Here is a 9053-nt window from a genome sequence, read left to right as displayed (position 1 = left end):
GTTGGCCTCTTCCCAATCACCTCCTTCAGTGCTTACCTCCTCTTGATCTTGTGTTTGTATTGCAGCCACTTGATTTGTTCCTAATTTCCTGGTGAGCTCTGCTAGTTGCTTGGCAAACACCTTGTTTTGGGCTAGAATTGTATCAACATGGTTCAGCTCCATGACTCCCTTAGTGTTGTGTCTCTCTGAAGCATAGTAGTACTCATTCTCAGCCACTGTCTCAATCACTTCAATGGCTTCTTCCACAGTCTTTTTCCTGTTCAATGAACCTCCTGATGAATGGTCTACAGCCTTCCTTGATTCATAAGAAAGTCCATCATAGAAATATGTAATTGCACCCAGTCATGGAACATGTCTGGTGGGCATTTCCTTGTCAACTCCTTGAACCTCTCCCATGCCTCGTAGAGAGTTTCACCATCTTGTTGTTTAAAAGTCTGAACCTCAGATCGAAGCCTATTGACCTTTTGTGGGGGGTAGAAACGTGCCAGAAACTTGCTTTCCACCTCATCCCAGGTTGTTAGGCTCCCCCTTGGGAATGATTCCAGCCACTTAGCTGCCTTGTCCCTAAGTGAGAATGGGAACAAGAGCAGTTTATAGGCATCTTCCTGGACTCCATTGGACTTCACAGTGTCGCAAATTCTCAGGAATTTTGTGAGATGTTGGTTTGGATCTTCATTAGCACTTCCACCAAATGAACAATGATCCTCCACCAGTGATATTAGCTGTGGTTTGAGTTCAAAATTGTTGGCCTGAATGGGTGGTTTCTGAATGCTGCTACCACAATTCCCAGAGGTTGGGTTTATGTATGAACCAAGAACCCTCCTCTCGGGAATGGCATTGTTTCCATCAGCCCTCTCATGGTTGTGAACTTCTCTATCCATGTTGAGATCTAGAGCTTCCTCAAAATTGTCCTCAGATTCTCCTTCAGATTCTTCTTCTCCCAGTACTCTCTTCCCTCTTGCTTCCCTTCTAAGTCTGTGAAGGGTCCTCTCTGGTTCGGTGTATGGAGGAGTTGATGTCCCTCTTCTCCTACCTGTCATACAAGAACACAGCACAGGCAACAAACAAGTGAAATACTCTTGGTTAATGGAAGAGTAGGGTTAGAGCAGTTGAGGAATTAATTCAAATAGTTAGTGACTCAGTGAGTTAGTTGCTTGAATTTAAAGGCATAAAGAAAGAAAGCAAGTAACAGAGTGCAGAAATTAAAATTCAACAAGTAACTTGAACTGAATTAACAAAACAAGAAAAATGCTCAATCTAGTTAACTTCTAATTTGAGAATTGTCAATCAAAAACCAATCCCCGGCAACGGCGCCATAAACTTGATGTGCTATAAACTTGATAGCCACGATTTTAGGAAATTGCACGATCGGCAAAAATTCCTTCCGGCAAGTGCACCGGTTATCGTCAAGTAAAAACTCACAATAGAGTGAGGTCGAATCCCACAAGGATTGGTTGAGTGAGCAATTTGGATTAGAAGTGTGTTCTAGTTGAGCGAAATCAATATTTAGATGAGAATTGCGGAATGTAAAATTGGCGGAAAACGTAAATGGCAAGAAATTGAAAGTGCGGAATCTTAAATTGCATGAATTACAGAGCGAGAAGCTAAATTGCTGAAATTAAAAGGGGATCGGGGTTATTGCATGAATTAAATTTGCAGAATGTAAAGAGAAAGTGTAGATCAGAAATGGGGAATTCATTGGGTTTCAGGAGATATTGAGATCTCCGAATCAAAACATTTTTATCCCTTCCTCAACCAATGCATTCATTGAATTTTGCTTGGCAATCTTATATGATTGGATCCCAATCCCTTGGCTCACCAATTCTCTCTAAAAACAAACAAATTCCCAATCCCTTGGTTTAAATGTTCATAAGAAGAGATGATGCTCGATCACTGATTATACCACACAGTTTCATGAACCACAATTTGGTAGGATTACATGTCACAATATCCATCCAAACCCCAATCCAATTCACTGTGAGAAAGCTTCTCTAGCATGAATCCTCCATTCCTTTCCCAAGGTTCCGAAGGATTCCAATTATGGATAGTTTCTTGCCCAAGACAACTATCCAATGGAATTAGATCGAGAAGCTTTCTAACAAAATTCAAGAGAAAAGATTGAAGAAGAAGATAAAAACTATTATTGATTCATTGAATTACAACAGAGCTCCCTAACCCAATGAAAGGGGGTTTAGTGAGTCATAGCTCTGAATTCAATTACAAAAAGATGAAAACTAGCAAAATGATCCCCCAAAGTCTCTAAAAGGTTTTTTCAAACTTAAATTCTATCCTATTTATACACTTTCTAAATTGAGCTTCTGTTGTGTTTCTTGGGCTTTGAGGCCTTTTCCTGATTTCCTTTTGCTTTGGGTTTATGATCCATAATCCTGATGAGGCTGCTGATCCAATTCTGCAACATTCATTGAGCCAACTTAGTGATAATCAAGTAATGACACATGACTCAACAAATTGAAATTCCAGACTCCTCAATTCTTCAGGCCCAATCCCATAAACCATGATATTCAATTGGGTTTCATACCAGAGTATATTTAAGTTAATATTTGTGCTCAAATGCTAACTTAAACTGCAATATTCTTGGCCCAGAAACCTTTTCAATTAGTGGCGTTTAAGTTGAAGTTTAAGCTTAAACTTCAACTTAAACGCCAGACACTTCCAGGAGGTAAAATTGTCGAACACGTTTAAGCTTCAGTTTAAGGTTAAACTGAAGCTTAAACGTGGGAATGGAAGAAAGCAATCCTGGAGTGTGAAATGTCGAACACGTTTAAGCTTTAGTTTAAGGTTAAACTGGAGCTTAAACGTGGAAATGAGGAAAGCAACCCCTGGAGGAAAATTGGGTCGAACACGTTTAAGCTTCAGTTTAAGCTTAAACTGAAGCTTAAACGTGGAAATGAGAAAGCAACCCTGGAGGAGAAAAAATAGTCGAACACGTTTAAGCTCCAGTTTAAGCTTAAACTGGAGCTTAAACGTGGGAATGCTCCCTGGTGCTTTCAATTCTGGCGTTTAACTTCCAGTTTAAGGTTAAACTGGAGGTTAAACGCCACTTGTGATATTCAAGCTTCCTTTATTGATTTGGTTGCTTCCTTGCCTAGCCTCTTCTTCCCTGAAATCATCCAAACAACTGCATCAAAGTCTTGCAAAAATTTCATGAGAAATCTTTCATTCATAGCATTCAAGTAATATAACTAAAAACTCATGAAATTTGCATCAAAAATCATACTGTTTGGATGGTTTATTGCTTTGTTATTCATTTAACCATTCTTGGTTACATTAAGCTCAAGAAAATGCATAAAACAACTAAAACTAACAGAAAAATGCTAGTGAAACTAGCCTAAGATGCCTTGGCATCAGAGCCCTACTGATTTTTATGGATAAATAAAAGTATTATTGTTTCTCTTCAATCCGTGTTTGATTCAATTCTAAGATATATCTTCGTTCTTCAACATGATGAATGGGATGACCCATGACAATCATCTCCGTTCTTCGTACTAAGACCACGTGCCTGACAACCACCCGTGTTCTTCTTGGGTTCGTGTGAATACATAACTGGAAAGCATCGAACCACCAGCTTGATTATACATCTCTTAGACGGCTAATCCACGACTTCGTTGGGGACTTCTCGAGATACTAGTTCAGCCAAGGTTTGGAGAGATTAGGGTATTTGTGGTAGAGGCTAGAACCCAAAGGCACAGCATTCTCTGATCCGGAAGATTCGACCTTGTATGTGGCGTTTTGAGTAGGATCATTAAGAAGAATGGACTGCAGGAGCTTCACCTTCAATCAGAATGGATCCACACTAACCCTGGGGTTCAGATCTTGAGGAGATTGGCGATTACAACCGCACGGCGTTGATCACATACAGCCTGCCACAGAAGAAATCATTCACAATTGAAGAAGACAGTAAGACCAGAGTTGATCCAGAAGAACAAAACATCTCCAAGCCTTAACTATCTTCTTATCATTGGTTACATTCAAATTCACAAAGTATTTTATACCCTATTTCACTTTTATGCATTCAAATCCAATAACTCTTCTATCTGCCTGGCTAAGATCTACAAGATAACCATAGTTTGCTTCAAACCATAATCCTCGTGAGATCGATCCTGACTCGCTCAGGTATTACTTGGACGACCCAATGCACTTGCTGGTACAATTGTACGAAGTGTGGGGATTCGTGCACCAAATTTTTGGCGCTGTTGTCGGGAATTGTTCGAGTTTGGACAACTGACGGATTATCTTGTTCCTTAGATTAGGTATTGTCTTTAATTTTGTTAGAGTCTTCTATTTTATTTTTCTTTTTTTTCGAAAAAAAAATTTATCAAAAAATTTTTTTCAATCTTTGTTTTTTTTCTTGTTGAAATTTTCGGATTCTTTAAGTCTCTTTTCAAAAAAAATTTCAAAATTAGTGTCTTTTGTTTGAGTCTTGTATCAATCTTTAAGTTTGGTGTCTTCTTGTGTCTTTTCTTTAAATTTTTCGAAAATAGTGTTTTTGGTTTTCAAAAATTTTAAGTTTGGTGTCTTTTGCATGCTCTTGTTTCTTTGAATTCTTTGAGTTTTGTTCTTGGTGTTCTTCTTGATCTTCAAAGTGTTCTTGTTTTTCTTCTTGTTTTGATTTTAAAATTTTTAACTTTGGTGTCTCTTTGTGTTTTTTCTTTAAAATTTCACATAAGTAGGTGTTTTAGATCTAAAAATTTTAAATTTGGTGTCTTTTTGTTGTTTTTCACTTTCTTCATTAAATTCAAAAATAAAAAATATATTTTCTATTTTTATTTTAATTAAATTTTCAAAAATTATAATAAAAATCCAGATTTTAATTTTAAAATTATTGTGTTATCTTATCTTAGTTTTTAAATTTCAAAATCAAATCTTTTATCTTATCTTTTTATCTTTCTTTAAAATTAAAAAATTTAAAATTCAACAATTCAAAAATCTTATCTTATCTCAAAATTCAAATTTTAAAATTCAAATTCAAATTTCAAAATTTAAATTTCAAATTGCAAATTTTAAAAATTAAACCTTTTCAAAATTCAAATCTTTTTTTAAATCTTTATCTTATCTTGTTTCAAATTCAAAAAAGTCAAAATTTAAAATTTTTAATTCAAATCTTTTTCATTTTAAAACTTAACTTCTCTTAACTTCTTTATCTTATCTTTCTTACCTATCTTACCTTTTCTATTTTATCTTCTTTTAAATTTTAAAATTAAATCTTTTTTAAATTTTTTCAATTCTTATCTTAACTTATTGACTTTTTCAAATATTTCTTATCTTGTTTTCAAATCTTTCCTTAATTAGTTACTTGTGGATTTGCTGAAACAAGAGTTTATTAAGTACTTGGATTACATTCATGGCATTTAATTCCATTGCTCCTCATATACACAAACAAGAAAAAATCAAACACACCGTGTGGAATAAAGAAGAAAGAAGAAGAAAAAAAGAATTAAACGGAAGAAAGAAAATAAAAGAAAAGAACAGAATAGAAAATAAAATTAAAAAAAAGATCTAAGTTAGTGATTTAACTAGGCGTATATTGTCAATCTCAATTAATCCCCAATAACGGCACCAAAAATTTGATGAGCCAAAATTGATATGCTCGTATTATTGGCAAGTGCACCAAATCACATTAAGTAATACCACAGTGAGTGGATATTGTTTCCACAAGGATTAACAGATTGAAGTAAGCAACGTCTAATTAAATCTCTAATTAGATCAATCAAACCTTGACAAGAGGATTGTGGATCTTGAATTAGAAGCAAGAACACAGTGGAGAAGAGAATTGAGAGAACGAGAGAAGGCTTAGAGATTTTAGAGAAATAAACAAGGATTGGGAATGTTAAAGACTTTGGAGATGTTATATTCTTAGAAAACACAATGCTTGTGTTTCCTTACTTTAACTCATGCAAAAAAAATTTCATGACAAATCATTTATAATCAAATTCTAATTCTTTGACAATTTAATTTCGCTTAACTTAAGAGACGAGGTGAAGAACAGTTTCAATTTAAAGCCACAAAATTTTTAAAATTCTATTCCTAGTCAAACTAAAAATCATGAGAAAGAGTTTAGAGCTAATTCTGATATTAAATTTTCTAAAATAATAACAGAATCCAAGACAGAATTAGAATATTTTTTAATACTTCTAACCATTAAAGGTGAAGAATGAAACTCAATCTTGAAAAATTAGAAAAGCATGAATCAAAATAAATAAAACACTTATATTACTAATCCATAAAAATAAAACAGAGCTCCTAACCTTTAGCAAATGAGGTTTAGTTACTCGTAGTAGAGAAGAAAACAACTAAACTAAAGAGGTATTGGATGGCTCTAGTATAGTTCGGTCAAAGATGGTATGTCTAGATGTGCACCTTGTTCACTTATTTATATCTAACTTCCTAACTAATTGAAATTTAAAAACTAATCTTATCTTCCAAAGAGAAAGATAACTTATTCAACTTCAAATCTAATATAATCTAATCTAAATCCTAATAACCGAATCTTATCTTTCTAGAAGAGATTATTGCTAACTAATTATTTAAATCTTGAATCTTGATTTGAATTGAAGCTTCCTGGGAGTTGCACTTGATTCTGGCGCTAAGCTTCTTGATTGGGTGTTGGTCTTGATGTCCCTAGCACTGGGCTTGATGATTGGGTGTCTAAACAAGGCGTTGGGTACCCGTCCTTGGAGTTGGGCTCCGGATTTGGGCGCCCAGCTTGGAGTTTTAGGTGCTAGGCTTGACCTCCTTGAACTTGGCGCCACCAAGCTTTGTGTTTTCTTCTAAATTTTATCCTGATTTGCTTAATTATATCCTGAAAACACAACTATTCTAACACAACTTCAAGCACATGATTAGTCATCAAAACTTCACTAAAACATAAGAACTTTGATAAACTAAGAAAACTAATAAAAAAAGAAACCTAAAAACAAATAAAGATGTCTAGGCATCACTTTCCATACTACTTATATGTGAAAATAGCAAGAAATGTAAAGGGTTTAAGGGTTAAAAGATGTGCAACCATGATATATTCTGGTTTGGTGTAACCTCTTCACCTATGTCCAATCCTTCCCACCAAGGTACGGAGATTTTCACTAAATAACCAAACTTATAAGGCGCTTGATAAAACGATACAAGATAGAAGAGCACTTGATAAACACCTCACGGTATATGATCACCACTTTGATTAAGCCGCTCCACTTAGAGACTTCTTTTCTAAGAACTCGAAGTAATACCAACTTCAATCGTTTTTTCTTTAGTGTTTAATAATCTTAGGTATCCTTACCGACTACAGTGTTTATCAAGCATAACCACTTAAAGAAAACGATCTCTAAGTCTCTCAACCAATAAGAAGAGCTACAAAACTCTTCTTTTACAATATGTGACAGTAAACTTCAGAAAAAATGAGCTCTCTCAAAAGAGTATATGGTTACAAATGATGCACCATGAGGAATCTCAAGCTAATCTCTCAAATGTTTATAAAAAACACTTAGAAAATTTATGAAATTTGATCACAACGAAAGATTATATCATGAAAGAAAGTTGTGTATTGAAACAAAGGACCAAGACCTCTATTTATAATCTTCCATGCACCTATGAACATTAGGAGTGAGTAGAGAAATCAAATTATTCAAAAACATACGATCTTGGTAGGGTCTCGTATCCCTATGGACATATAAGATCGATCCTTAAAGTTAGGGATCAATCCTCTAGTTCAAATTTGTATGAAATATAGCATTACAATACGTGAGGATCGATTCTCCCATTTAATGTTGGAATCGATCCTTTAGACTTAAATTTCAACAAATTTAAATTTCGAGTCATGGTGCATTGTGCATGATTCGATTTGGTCCTATTCTCTATAATCCATTATAAACAGATTAGGATCATCATAATACGATCCATACTCTTTTTCAATAATGGATTTTTGAAATTATTGGTTAAAAATTTATTTTAATTTGATTAAAACATGTTTTTACTTGAGAGATAAACTTGTTTTTCTCTTGACAAATAAAAATTAAAGTCCTACAACTAAACCTTGCATAAGACTTCTTGTTATCATATGATCCTCATTTGCATGATGATTAATTCCTTGATGAGTTTTGAAAAACGGAAGATTGATGGTTTAGAAGTTATAATAAATTCTCGTTGTAAGCATAGTTTCTAACCCAAGCAATAAACCTTTCTTACGAACGTTTGGTTGTCACAAGTAACAAACCCAATAAAATTTATAAACCGAAGTATTCAAACCTCGGGTCGTCTTCTCAAGGAATTGCAGGGAAGTGTGTTTTATTATTGGTTATGGAAAACAGTGTTTTGGATTTTTGAAAAAGTTTTGAACAGGAGAAAGAGATTGCAGGAATTAATAAATTAATAACTAATAAAACTCTTGGCAAGGTATGAAAACTGGAAGTCCTATCCTAGTTATCCTTATCAATGGTGATGAGAATTATATTTTTGCTACCACTAAGTCAACCTCTAACTATGAAGGTAAGTCAAGTGGATAAATCAATTTAACTCCTAAAGTCCTAGTCAACTCCTGAGGAAAGACTAGAGTTATAGGAATCTAAATCAATCGGCAAGAATAACAATTATCAATCACGATGAATTTGATAATTCAAGAGTCACTAATTAATCAACCAGAACCAAGAATATAGAAATCTAAATTCAAATCATAAATATCTGGAATACCTCAAATTATATTGAATGAAGATGTCAATTCTAACATAGAAAAGTTCATGAGCCAATTGGGCAACATAAATCAAATACAAATAAAAGCTTTAGAGTAAACAAAAATAGAAGAGAAACATAAATTATTGAACCTGGTACGAAGAAACAATCCTAATGACTAAAAGAAATCCTAATCCTAAAACCTAAGAGAGAGGAAAGAACCTCTCTCTCTAAAAACTACATCTAAATTGTGAAAAGTGTGTATTATGAATGAATGATTGATTCTGCCCCACTCTCAGCCTCTAATATGTATTTTCTGGATGCGGCCCAAAATCTGTGCCAGCGACTTTTGTAATTCTGCAGATTGCGCACGTCAC

At 34.2% G+C, this 9053-nt stretch overlaps 1 non-coding gene across 1 annotated transcript; it reads left to right on the top strand.

The window, feature by feature from the left end:
- The first annotated feature begins 351 nt into the window (after positions 1-351).
- On the top strand, positions 352-455 carry LOC130937027 (small nucleolar RNA R71). The gene has a single exon (XR_009068265.1). It is a non-coding gene; the product is annotated as a small nucleolar RNA R71 (small nucleolar RNA).
- Positions 456-9053: the final 8598 nt, after the last annotated feature.

This window comes from Arachis stenosperma, chromosome 6 (genome assembly GCF_014773155.1).
Source record: "Arachis stenosperma cultivar V10309 chromosome 6, arast.V10309.gnm1.PFL2, whole genome shotgun sequence".
Taxonomy (NCBI): Eukaryota; Viridiplantae; Streptophyta; class Magnoliopsida; order Fabales; family Fabaceae; genus Arachis; species Arachis stenosperma.
The sequence above is the reverse complement of the archived record's forward strand: the minus strand, read 5'-3'. Positions and strand labels throughout refer to the sequence as shown.